Source organism: Lepisosteus oculatus, chromosome 28 (genome assembly GCF_040954835.1).
Source record: "Lepisosteus oculatus isolate fLepOcu1 chromosome 28, fLepOcu1.hap2, whole genome shotgun sequence".
Lineage (NCBI taxonomy): Eukaryota > Metazoa > Chordata > Actinopteri > Semionotiformes > Lepisosteidae > Lepisosteus > Lepisosteus oculatus.
This window is the reverse complement of record NC_090723.1, coordinates 2692396-2705214: the sequence shown is the minus strand read 5'-3', so window position 1 is coordinate 2705214 and position 12819 is coordinate 2692396.

The following is a 12819-nucleotide window of genomic DNA, read 5'->3' as shown; positions in this document are numbered from 1 at the left end:
GGATGCATTATTTATGTTGTGGGGACAACACAAGGATCTGTATCAGGACCAGTGCACTTCTTAATTTATATTAATGATCTTGACTCTGATAAAGATAGCAAATAAGTCAGATTTGCACACAGTCGGCCATTAAAGTTGGTGAAGTTCCAAATACTGTTTCAGAAACTCAAGCAATGCAAATAGTCTTACACAGAATTCTTGTTAATAACTGGCAAATAACTATTTTCATCTGGATAGAACAAAACATTAACAAATAGTGTATAATTCAAATCAAAGGCAGTACTGTAAAAAATACTTAATGAACTGGTCAGGCATTTGAAGACTAATTTCAGCTTTGCTCTGCAAGAGAGATATACAGTAGCTTCTCTAGAGGCAGTATGGAGGAAAACAACCAGATTAGTGCCTGGATTGAAAGGAATGTCATTCTCAGATAGATTAAAGGATTTAGGGTCTTTTCTGGGCCTGAAACAGAAGATTATGCATGGTCCTGATTTAGGTATTCAAAATCGTTGAAAGCACTGACCACATCAATCAAAGAGCCATATTCAAAATCAGGAACAACAATGCAGAATCCCAGGAACACAAGAGCGAACTATGTTTAGTAGCATTCAAGACAGACAATAAGAGACACTGATCTATGTGATTCTTTAAGAAAACATTTTGAGACAATATTTGTACCACTAAGCTACTGTACTTCCAACCAAATAAGCAAGACGGTCCAAATTGTTTCTTGTTGTTTTGTAGTTTTTCTTGAATACTTCAGATTGTTGTAATTCCTTTAAAAATTAATGGAATGATAATGTAAAAAATATGTAAAGGAATTGATATGCTTGGCATACTTACATTTTATTTTAATAATTTCCAAACCAAATATATTAACAAGAACAATGATGTATTATGTCCATAAATTTAACAAGATGCAAACATCACAGATGGGCATGCACACGATATTATTGTACAGAGCAGTAACTGTTTTGTTCAGTGCATAAAAGTCCATAAAATGATAGGGATTTGTAGAAAACACAGTAATTCTGCAGCACTCAAATGTCAACTTAAAATTGAAAGCAGCCAGGAACTGGAGACCTAAACACAGAGCCATCAGCAACTGAGTGAAGCTTTTGGCAATTCATTGTTCTGTATATACAGCCTAATTACTGTACTTCATTGATGAGGATTTTGGATGTTTCAACAGAAGGAGCTATTGAAAATTATATTGTTTCTGATAGACAATAATTGTCAAATTACATCACTGCAGTTTAGTCATCTTATTGATTATTATATGCAAATTAATATCGTGTTAGAACTAATAATGATTGACATATTCATTATCTATTCTTCACACGGTTCATAAGAAAACATCATGAGTAAAGAGGAAATGACAGGGAACAATGCCAAAACAGTATTTTTAAATCTCCTTGATAATAATCTTTAATCAACAAAAACTAAACACATTTGTCTCAGTATACAGTACAATCTGCATGTGGAGAAGTTAAGAGCAATAGTACGGCTAGTAGGTGTTTGATAAAAATACTATTTAAAAGCTTAATTATTCAATTATTTATAGTCCATATCCAATGGGATGCATTTCTTTTGATTTAGAATTGGGTAATGGATAACAAACATTTTGGACATACTGTATAAGGGATAAATGCTTGAACTGAGTGTAATGTACAGTAATTTGTGGAGGACCACAGTGATCTGTGTTAGGACTACTGCTATCCCTAATTAAATTATTGATAAAAAGAGCAAACTGCAGAAGAAGTAAATGGAATTAAAAAAATGTGAATTGTGATGCAAACACCTGGAAATTAAATTAAATGAAGAGAGGTGTAAATGTTGCATGCAGCAAAAACATGAAATAGAAGTATAAGAACAGAAATATGATTTCATAGCAGCTACTTGATGAAAAAGACTTAGGTGTTAATGCTGTCATACCTTCTTCATCTTCTGGAGAATGTGGTGGAAGCCAATTAACCTACAGTATGTCTTTGAACTGCAGGAGGAAACTGGAGCACCTCCACACACCTACTGTAGCACCCCAGATCCCGAATTGAACCCAGGGACCCAGAGCTGTGAGGCATCTATAATAATGGCTGCACCACCATGCCTCCCGTAAGTGTGGCTGCATCTACAATTGAAATTACAAAGCTCTTACCCTTTTTGAAGAGCCATAGGTCAAACCTTTGAGCTACATTCTCTTAGCTACGTTATCTTGGCTGACAAAAGTGAATCGAGAATTGATGGGGTAAGCAAGGTTTAACATATACCATTTGTGCCTCCATTTTTTGACAGCAAAATTAAAAGATGCTAATCATGTAATAGACAACTAATGAAATAAAATAGAAATTCAGCTTTACATAATTTAGAAAATTACCCTGTCAAATAGGAATAATCTCTACAATAGGTATGAGTTTGAATGAGCTTGTACAGTCTGTACAGTTAAAATTACACTACATTTGAAAAGATTTTGTGTTTTGAAAGGTGTTTTTTCTTGACAGGCAGCCAATGAAGTAAAATTGAGTTTTCTTGCTGCACCTTAACTGTCCTTTACTCATTTTAATTGGCATCATGCTGCGAAGAGGCATAAAAGAAGTGACATTTTAAGATAAATTACTCCTGAAGCTTAATCATAAGCTGCTGTACTGTTATGATATTGGAGAAGACCCTATTCTAATTTTCAACACAATAAATTATCAGTGTAACCTTTTGAGAACTGGTGATGTGCATGTACAGCACACCAAGTTTGTCACAAATTGAAATGCTGAAATTTAGTGCAAAAGAATTTTAAGCCAGAAAATAAAAGAGGAACTAGTTTGATGTGGGGATTGTATTAGGGGAATCCCATCCATCCTTGATTTTTAATTAATATTTTTTGACTATATAGAATCTAAGCTTTCATCATTTTTAATTCACTAGGAATAACAACACCAGGAATTAAGCATATTGAAAGGTCTTAGTCACCATACATGTGGCATAACCCACTTTAGGCTGGGGAGACTGTGACCCCCATGCAGAGTGAGAAGTGACCAAGGGGCAGCTGCAGAGGTGGAGATTGGGTGGGGCTGTGGCTATACAATATACGAGGGATTATATTAATAGTATTTATACTATGAGGAAATTACATCAGGAGTGATTATAAATGTCCACTGTCCACTGACAACGGAAGCTGATTGAACTTGGCAGTTGTCATTATAAACTTAATTTCAGTACGAATAACAACCCCTATAAATTAAGTGCATTGAAAGATTATAGGAACAAGTAATAGGTTTATTCCATGCTGAAAAAAAGAAGAAAGAAAACACAATGTTTTGGCCGTGGAGCCTTCTTCTGCTGTGAGTTTGCAAACTGGGGTTTGCAGGATAAATGACCAGAGATGGTTGTGAGACTGGTCATTTTTAAGATGATCGGATAGCACCAGCAAGGGTGTATCCCATCAGTGTTCAGTGAGGGATGGAATCTTGAAAAAGGCCTAGAGATCAAGCTGGCTGAGACGTCAAAAGGCAAAGCTGTAGCACAGTCCACCCAAATGATGTATGCAAGGGAGAGAAGGGGCTTACTAAAAGTATTTCCTAATGTTCTACTGTAGGTGACGAGACCACTTCAGGAGTAACAGGAGGAAATGACAGCTGAGGCTGATTGAACTTGGCTTTTATCATCCCTCCTGAACTTCGTTTATCTTGCATCTCCCATTTTTGGAAAATTTTAAAATAACAACTTTAATTGCATGAACTCTGGTTTAATAACAAGATGACAATTTTAGTTTTAAAAAATGGTTAACAGAGAAAGAACTTAGTGTGTGTAAAAATAATTTAAATCAAGTATTTACTGGAACATATTAATTATATTTTTTCCTTTTTTCTTAAATACTGTAGCCTTTTCTTTCCTTTCCTACTTCAGAAGCTACAATATACTATAATAGTATTATAATGGGCTTTTAGTCAAGAATTTCCTGGATTGGAAGGCAAAGATCACAAAGTAGGTCAGTGTTGAAGTCAGACTTCAAAAATGTCCTTGTAGTGATCAGCTTGTACTGCTTTCAGTTAATCTGCTGCATTTTAAGACATGTTTAAAATCAATTTTGAAATTATTTGTTCTAAAGTGCATCACAAAATAAAGAGAAACACAACCACTTATTTTAAGTTTCAAGTTCACTTTCATAACTTGAATTTCAATTCTTGAAAAAGGGTGATGAAGCCTTTCAAAAGGAAATTGTAAAACCATGCATGCTTTTGAACATAAATCCAAATGGTCACCATAGCTGAAGGCTGCTTTTTTGCATTGTAAGCATTACATTTTGAATGAGAAGAGGGCAAGTTGTTTCAATCATGTAATTTTCCTCATGCCATCTGTGGAAAATATCAATACATGTTATGCATCTTATTTTCCATTTTAGTGACATGGAAGGAAATAAATTGCTTTTCCACATCTGACTTGGCAAATCAATGACAGTCTTAATTGCTTACAGTTGCATCTCCACATCAAATTATCAGGTTTACCATTTCCTTTCCTGTTCAGACACTGTCACCATAAAAAAATGTGGTGTCTCTAAATTCATAAATCTGTGAAATACTTGTCTCTTAAAAAAAAAACACGGATGGAAAATGATGAAATTCATGCTTGGTTGATCTGAAATTGAATCACATGGTCTCTCTGAATGACTAAAGAACAATTAAAAATGAATTAAGAAGAAGAAACAAGATATACAAGCTATCAATACAAAATCAATAAATACATTGCTATTTAATATTTTCTAGACTGCATTTGATTTCAAATACAAGCTTCCCTGCAAGGTAATATTTTCTAAAGAGAAGTAAGAAATTACATCAAATGAAATGTATCACTTATGACTCCTTTTATATATGTCTTATTAGAAAAAAGGTATACAGATTGCAGTCAAATATTACATTTTCTTATTCCTGATTAATTTTTAGCAGTTATAAATAGTAGGTTTAATTGATGCTCTTTTTTTTCTTCCATTACAAAAAAAAATAAACAAATGTAAACCTTGGAATACTTGCAGGATTTAATTTCTTTTAAAGATAATTATTCTATGAGTCATGCTATCATACTGTATCTACAACAGGTAGATATGAAAAATGGAATATACAACTGGTCTCTAGTTGAGTGATTAGACCTGAAATACTGTATCAAGTTTAAGTATGGCTTTCATCCCTGCAAAGTCACTGTACCAAAGGATTTAATCAATAGAATATGGTTGGTTACACAAGACATTTAAAATTACTATAGGAGATAATAGTAAGCAGAGGTGGTGTTCCACTAGGCATTCTTGTTACAAGTTGATTGTTTTCACTTGGAGCTACTGTATACTGAAGCACTGTCACTAAAATCCTGTTAAAAAGTATCACAGTTAAATCTTCTCAGATTAATTTTAGTGTGAGCCCACATCCCCTTGAAAGTAAATCTGAGGGAGAATTAAGAGTGCTATTAGTAATAGCTAAAGGAGTCACATTGAGACATTGCAAAGAAAACAGCCCCTCAAGCTGTAGAACTGTTGCAGTATGCTATAACAACAACAATAACACTTAGTGCACTTGGCAAAAGTCTTTCCAGCTCATCTGTGAACACTAGGGCCTCTATAAAAAGAGGATATTGGTGTCGTCTCTTTTTAAAATATAGCTGACCATTGAATCTGTCTGTGCCTGGATGAGAACTTCTCCAAGGACAGCTCCAAGCTTGGAATCTCCTCCAAGAAAGAAGCCTGTCCCTTTTGGAGCCACATCTGATGTGATCCTTGTGATATGTAGATAAGACATTACACGTTCTTTTTCATGGTGCATTTCACGCTTTTAAGCCACTGCTATTTGAAAAAGTGTAATTCTTTTTCCAGGTGCTATCCGAAACCAAAGCTATTTGAAACCAAAACATCACCGGTTACACCTTTACGCTGTCTTATTAGATACCAGACTCCTGTCTTTCATTGGAATTCCCATACACTTTATCTCATTTTATAATTCCTCACCTGCTGATTCCTCTAAAACAATTCCCTTATTAACTTTCCCTTATTAACTTTTAGATCGGGTTTCAAGCTCTCTTGTGCAGCCAATTAGTCACAATGTATTCACATTTTTTAAAGTGAATATTTTTTCATAACTTTAATGCTCAAACTGAATATTTCTTTACATGTGATAGAAGTTAAATGGCCCAAACTAAAATATGCTGATTACAGTTAAGCATTGCTATGTTTTAATACCCCTCAGTATATATTATGATGTCGTGAGGGGATAAAGAAATTCAAGGGTGTTACGAAAACACTTTGTTTTGTAGATTCATGGAGAAACACATATAATTTTCACAGACATTCTAGCCCAAGTTCAAACACCTTCTAATGACTCAGGAAAAGATTAAAAATTGAGAAACAAATCTAAAATGGATCCCTCATCTATGCTCGCTTTTGTGAAAGCAAACAGAAATGGACAGCAAACTAATGTGGCACCACCAATTAAAATGAGCAGTCATATTTAATGGAAAGCACAACTAAACATTTTCAACAAAGATATGAATTATTGAATGACATATTCCTGAATTTATTTTTTGCTGGTGTAGATAGTGAATTATTCATCAACACAACACATAACAGTTAACATAATTCTTTCTCAAAGCTGCCTAATGTAAATTCACTAGAGTATTCAGTGGGGCTGACCGAGTGAGATGGTAACTGGCATGAAAGGTTAGATTGAAATTATTTGTAGAGACTTTTTTGAAGGTAATTTCTCAAATAAAAAAAGGTTAGCTAGTTAAATATGTAATAACTATATGTAGTAAAAAAAAGATTCTGCTGGTAGGTTGAATGGTGCTGCACAAAAAATAAAATAAAGAATATTTTTTAAAGGTCCTCTGAGCACTATGCAAGAAAAGATATTAACATGGATAACTCAGTTTCTCAGGTCATCTGTTTTATACTTGTTGATTTACACAACTGTCAAGTGATAAAACGGTTGCAGACGCTTTATCAAAAGAAAAATGAGAATAGAAATGTATGTACTGTACATACATTTGCTGTTATTCCTAAATACGAATTCTGATAGAAGAAAACAGATGTATCCCTTTCTTGTTTTTCTATTTAAAATGTGTCACCATGTAATTTTACAAACTGCAGCTGTGTTCATTTGATAGAAACCCGTCTACTTAATATGCTGGTGGAAGATTATGCATTAGTTTCCCCTTGTTTGTCATGCACTCGTTTGTTTTCAATGTGGTTCATGTAATACTAGAAGTGTTCATTTACCTCTGACCATTTAATATCCCATCTGAGACTGTGAGGCCGGCGAGTGAAAGTCAGAAAAATGTCATTGATGTGCAACCACCAGCATAACAGCTCTTCTGATGCAAATGTGGTCATAACAGAAGCAGCTGTCCTGAACAATGCTCTGGAAGCTGTGCCAGCCACTTCACCCAGGACAATGGTACCAACCACAGTGACTCCACCTGCATCACCAGCATGAGTTGGCATGATGGAACAAATGTGGAAATTATGAATCCTGGTTTTAAGGCCACAGGAAGGAAAGCTGTGCAAAATGTTTTTGACAGAAGCACCAAAATACATAAAGTGTGAGAAATTTCACATTGGTCATCCTTTCCTTGCTTTCACCTTACATATTGAAATTCAAATACTACTTCATCACATACAGTACAGAGGTGCACACAAAAAAGTTATATGTACAAAAGGAAGATATCTTTGCAACAATCACAAGAATGTATTGCATTTGTGTTTCTAAAGCCTGTGGCGATAAAACTTTTTTACCTGGTTTTTGGTCCATATCAAATACCATGGAAAGAATATGAAGAAGTTTTGGTTTTATGGGTTCTGCCTTGAGAGCAACAAGATTTGTCTGACTTCAGACAGGCAGATTTTCCTTGCTATGACAAATTTGGAATGCCTTTGTTGAAATCAACGTTGCCTGCAATAAATATGTTCAAGTGGGGAGTTGCATCAGCATTTGATAGCTGAAAAGAAACAAGGAAAAGCTGAAAGACAAAAACAGTCGGCCAGTCTTATTCCTGTCCCAAATCACAGGACATTTTCTGCAAGCTACGCAGTAAATGAGATTACTAGATACAGTACACATGATGTTTTCTGTATGATTTTCAAACGCATACATATTTGCAGGTGATGCCACAACGTCTATTACAGCAAAATGTGCCTGGTGTGAATACAACAAGCTGGGAGAGGTCATTACAGTGGATGAGCAGCTATTTCCTGACTGGTCAAATTTATGTTTTAACTGACAGTGGATGTTGCATCAAAATACATTCTAAATTGTTCCCCCTACCTGACAAATATTAAACACTATAAGTGCTTCACGTGCTACCCAATTCTAAACACCAACATTAACATACTGTAATAATCCTTGTTTATTTAAAATGAAAGCACTTAAGTTTTAGTCATGTTTTAAATGACTTTCCTTAGTGGGCTTGTCAACCTTATTTTTCCTTTTATCTCATTCCTTGTGTTTTTCATTTGTTGTTGCTGTCCTTATTTCTGTTTTCCTTTTGATTTTAGAACCAACAAATCAAAACATTGTAAGAAGAATAAAGACACATTTAAGGTGAAGCTCGTGTATTTTTTTCACTGTCTAACAAACCACTTCAATGATAAAATATTTCATTGTTTTAGTGATCTGATCTGAAAGCATCTTTAATTACACATGGTAAGTGAGTTAATTGCTCTATATTTAAATCAGCAGCATTTGTACAATAATAATTAAAACAATACTTTAATTAAACAAATTAATTACTCTTAATTGTTAAGTAAAAATCACAGAGGAGTCTTTTAATAGAATGATAATTTCTAGCACAGATCAAGCTAGCAAATGGGGAGCTACAGATTTCTCGATTGAAAGTGCAATTGAGGTTGACAGGGGAGAGAGCTAGCTGCTTCTGATTGCAACTGGGCTGATTTTTTTAATTCAATTGCCGAACATTGGAGATGTATCTCAAGTAATCTACTAAATATATATTAAAGTTTAAAGGCATTACAGAGCATTGCTAATGTTTATCATTCTGCTGTGGCTTGTAGAAATATACAAGCACATACATTTACACAAGAGTTCCAAAGACATAGAGTAGACTATAAATGCTGTCTTTAACACCTTTAACACCTCTGACATTTACTCACCATTCAAATCACACTTAATTGAGATTACCTTTTCAGATATACATCCAGAATACTGTTGAATTTCTCACTATTTAATCCCATGTGCAAACATACAATTACTATATTAACAAAGTCTTTTGTGGTAGTGATTAGCGTCCTCTTGTGGTTGCCTTTCTGTTATTACATCTCTTTTCAGCTGGTGAACTGCATAAACTGTAAATTGTACTGCATGAGAGGGATGACATTATACCGTTTATTCTCCAAAACAAATGGACAGAAACAACAAAACTTCTTTGCCCTTGGAAATCATATCCGAGTTTCTCTGGGTTAATTTCTAAACAAATTTTCACTGCAGGGTGATCAACACTTGCATAACTACATTTAATTTTCTATTGTAAATTATATAAAAGAAATAATGTTACATTTTGTGAAAACCCAGATTACATTATTAATAAGCATCTTGTTATGAAAAGCTTTTCGTGGATTCTGAATGGATCAAATATTGCTTTTAACTCTGACAACAAATCTTTTTTGGGACTGTAAGTGTAGACTACTAATGATTTAATTCCCCTCTGATTGAAGAATCAAAAATGGGTGTGTTATCCTTGATCGTCTATATTGTACTCATTATTTTTCTGCTCTATGCCTTTAAGCTGGCTAGGCTTAAAACTGTAAGGACATTGCTTTAAATTTTCTAACAAAGCTGTCCTTGAAACTTTAGTCCTAGACATGCTGAGAATAGCAAATGTGCGTTAAGCCAAGGAACCAAAAACAAAAAGGTTGTCAAGGCTAAAAAAAACATGAATCAAAGAACTTAAGATACTGATGCATCACCAAAATAATTTTACATTCTAAATATGACTGCAGTAAATTCAAAAAGCCATAAGTTTAAGTGAGTGGATTACCAGGTACTGATAATACCAACTACACTGCAGTATAATTGAATGCTGCTGTAAAAATTGTTTTGCATTAGTGTTGGGCATTTGTGGGCTTGACTGTTAAAACAGCTCTTAAATAAGAAAAATAAGCTTGATACGTCTGCTGGTTGGCAGTTAGGCTTGATACAAATGCTTCAGTGAAGAGTGACATTAGATTTCTGAATTGCGGAAATAATGTTTCTGAGGAAATGTGAAAGGTGAATTATGTTACAAATAAAATCTTGCAAGCTCACAATTCCACACCACCCATCTTTACTGACCTTGTGCTGTACCCAAGCGGCACTGTGGTGTTAGGAAAGCAACCTCAGTGGGAAATCAATTTTAAATACAGACTAAAAATGTTCATTCTGAAGTGTTTGTTTTTCCATTTAAAATCAAATCTGAAAGGAAAGAACACCTTTTTAGAAAATATTTGTCCCCCTCTACTGGCCATTCATATTAAATGACAAAACAATCTCAACTACTTCCAGAGGGATAATTTCATTTTTAATTCAGGGTCTGATGGTAAGAAACCATTGATCGCCTGCTAACATTGCATTTTTAACCATTACTGATTCCCCTTACAAGAAATATACAGTACGAGCCAATGCTGATGATTTTATTTAGTTAATATACTGGCCATTATATGAAGATTTAGAAATGGTGACTATTCAATAATAATTTGATGACTATTTTATTTGTAGGCTGGTGAGTGTGAAGATTTAAAGATACTCATAAAACTTGTTCTACAGCCACCCTCGTGAACTGATGTTATGAGATAATATCACAGATGCTTATATGGAGGATTAAAGGGAACATAAATGCAAGGAGCTATTTTATTGGTGTGACATTGGATTACATTCGACTTACAGCTGGCAATCAGAGAAAGCTGCCACATCAGTGAAGCTAGTTGAGATTGTGAAAGACTTGGGAAAAGGCTATCGATCTGATTTTCAGCTTTTGCCAGAAGAATACTTGTCATGCTGATGCCTCCTAAGAAGGCAGCCAGCTGGGATTCACTGTTTGTAAACGCATTTTTCCTTTTTACCCCCACTTTTATTTACATTTATTTTTGCTATTTTTTGAGGAAGCAGTTATGGTTTATTGACCAGCTCTAGGTCCTATAGGTGATTGGTTACCTTATGCGTCTGGACAGTTGGCTTTTTGCTCAAGACCATTCTATGACAATTCACTGTTCAATAAACCCACTCTGATCCATTTAATTAATTGATGTCATGTTTTAAATATTTCAGTAGCTCAAAGAGAAAATTTGCATTGCAAATGGCATTCTGTTTAGATTGGGAAAAAAAAGAATATTTACTCATATTATGCAAAATAACATACCATCCAACAAAAAGGTAACATTTCAATTTGTACAACAAAAGATTCCTTTCTAAAAACATATTTAATGTTGTTCTTATACAATACAAAGAACTGATCTTTAAAAACAAATAGGTTTTGGGACAATTTTCATATGACAATTCCTGCAGGAATATTTTTGTAACAGCTTTTGCATGTTTTGTTTTGGGGTCATTAAATCACTGAGGAAAAACAGGTCTTGGAAGTGTCTAGATAAGACTATTCTTTGGGATATTATTAGTTAAAATTCATCTTGCTGTATAATCTATTCAGTTTATAAGTAAATATTTACACTCGAGTGGACAACCCAACTCTTACAATAAATTATCATTCTACATGGTTAAACACTTGGAGACCAGCAGAATAATATTTTGTTAGAAAACATTGGCTAATTGGATTTATTATAATTTTTCTTGGGGCAGATATATACAGTATGTTAATTAACAAAGATGATTTAAGCCTGCAAAGGTAACTAATATTGCCTGCTTCATTTTTATGTAATCAATGCTTCCAATTCTTTTTTTTACAAAAAGGGCACAGGCAAATAATGAATGCTATGGTACATTGTTTTACAAACAGGTTTTAATACTTATGTAAATTAAACTTTCACAATATTTTTAATCCATTGAGAAACACGCCAGAGAGTGAAACTGTAGGTGTGCCTGTTATATAAGACTTTATTACAGCTTTCTTTACTTTTACATTTCTTAGAATCCTTCCTCATGTGTTCTACATCACAATATTGCACAGCCTTACAATAGAAATATTGAAGCTTCCAAAGAGATGATACAAATGTGTTAAAGGTAAATAGAACAGGCATAAACACATTGCTCAAACAGGGCCTAATTTATACAGTGATGAAGAAGATCCATATTTTTAACACAGAGAAAACTCGACACATTTTAATGGTTGTTAACTGTAATAGGACATGGTTCTTTGAAATGTTTTTGAATAATACAGCTTTCTTTAACTCTTTTCTTATTGAAGTTGTATCTATCATCACAGAGACTTATGCAAAACTTTTGGATTTCCTTTGCTGCTGACAAATATGTCAGCCATCCTTTTTTTAATATGCATGTGACATTGACAAAATATAACTTATATGTAAAAGACTGGCTGTTGCTTATCTGTTCCCAATATACACAACAACTTATAGAATGTACAGTGGTTGTATTTATCAATTCCTGGCAAGCCAGGAATCGGATCCTGCTTGTTTTAAATAACCTTAGCAGCAGAGGTCAATAAATCTCTTTTTCTGCTTCCCCAAGCAATAGCTTAGTGGGAAGATTTTGCTGAAACTAAACATGCGGAGTGTGAATAGTACTGAATATCAAATGGGCACGGAATGGTCAATACATTGGAAGACAACACAGGATGTTTATGGTGCAGATTGCAAGTCATAAGTTTGAATTAACTGTAATGAACTGT